Consider the following 1396-nt stretch of genomic DNA (forward strand, 5'->3'; position numbering starts at 1 on the left):
GCCTCTGGAGTAGCTGGCATGCACCATCATACCTGGCTAATTTTTTTTTTTTTTTTTTTTTTTGTAGAAATGCGTCTCATGTTGCCCAGCTTGGTTGAGAACTCCTGAGCTCAAGCAATGCTCTATCCTCGGCCTCTGGAGTAACTGGGACTGCAGGAATGCACCACCATGCCCGGCTAATTTTTTCTACTTATTTTGGAGAGATGGAGTCTTGCGTTGCCCAGGCTGATCTCAAACTCCTGAGCTTAAGCAATCCTCCCTCCTCGGCCTCCCAAAGTGCTGGGATTACAGGGATGAGCCACCGTACCCGGCCAATGTATCAATTTTAAAAACAATAGACATGGAACCAAAAGTATGCTGGAAGTTCCTGGGAAAGAGGTTTCCTTGCTCTTAGGTGTGTTGTTTTTTTGTTTTGTTTTGTTTTGTTTTGAGGCGGTGTCTCGCTCTGTCGTCAGCTCACTGCAACCTCTGCCTCCCAGGTTCAAGCGATTCTCGTGCCTCAGCCTCCCAAGTAGCTGGGATTACAGGCGCCTGCTACCACGCCCGGCTAATTTTTGTATTTTTTCTTTTAGTAGAGACGGTTTTTTTTTTTTTTTTAGTAGAGACGGGGTTTCACCAGAGTGGCCAGGCTGTTCTCGAACTCCTTACCTCAGCCTCCCAAAGTGCTGGGATTCCAGGCGTAAGCCACCGTGCCCGGCAGCTCTTAGGTGTACTTTTTTTTTTTTTTTTTTTTTTTTTTTTTTTAAGACGGAGTCTCACTCTGCCGCCCAGGCTGGAGTGCAGTGGCGCGATCTCCGCTCACTGCAAGCTCCGCCTACCGGGTTCACGCCATTCTCCTGCCTCAGCCTCCCGAGTAGCTGCAACTATAGGCGCCCGCCACCACGCTTGGCTAATTTTTTGTATTTTTAGTAGAGACGGGGTTTCACCGTGTTAGCCAGGATGGTCTCGATCTCATGACTTCGTGATCCGCCCGCCTCGGCCTCCCAAAGTGCTGGGATTACAGGCGTGAGCCACCGCGCCCGGCCACTCTTAGGTGTACGTCTAATCGATGTTTATTATTTAGCCAAGTGTTTGGATCTTCCCAGCATTACAACTGGAATCCTGCAACCTCACACTCAGTTTAGGGTACATTATTCCCCTGTTCCTTTTCCTTTACTTCCATGGGATGTTAGAGCTTATTCCTTCATTAGTTAGTTCCATAAAAAGCTCCTGGACTCCTTACATGCACTGTGTAAGTGCGAGTGGAAGAGGACAGGCTGGTGACCTTGGTTAAGTCTCTTCAGCGATGGAGGACTCTGTTTCCTTCTTTGTAAAAACGGCGTGTTCATAAGGAAATAATGCGCTAAGGCGTCACAGTAAGTGCTTAATACAGTGGTTCTCGAGGTGTGATCTCCAG

The sequence above is a fragment of the Pongo pygmaeus genome, chromosome 10 (genome assembly GCF_028885625.2).
Source record: "Pongo pygmaeus isolate AG05252 chromosome 10, NHGRI_mPonPyg2-v2.0_pri, whole genome shotgun sequence".
Taxonomy (NCBI): domain Eukaryota; kingdom Metazoa; phylum Chordata; class Mammalia; order Primates; family Hominidae; genus Pongo; species Pongo pygmaeus.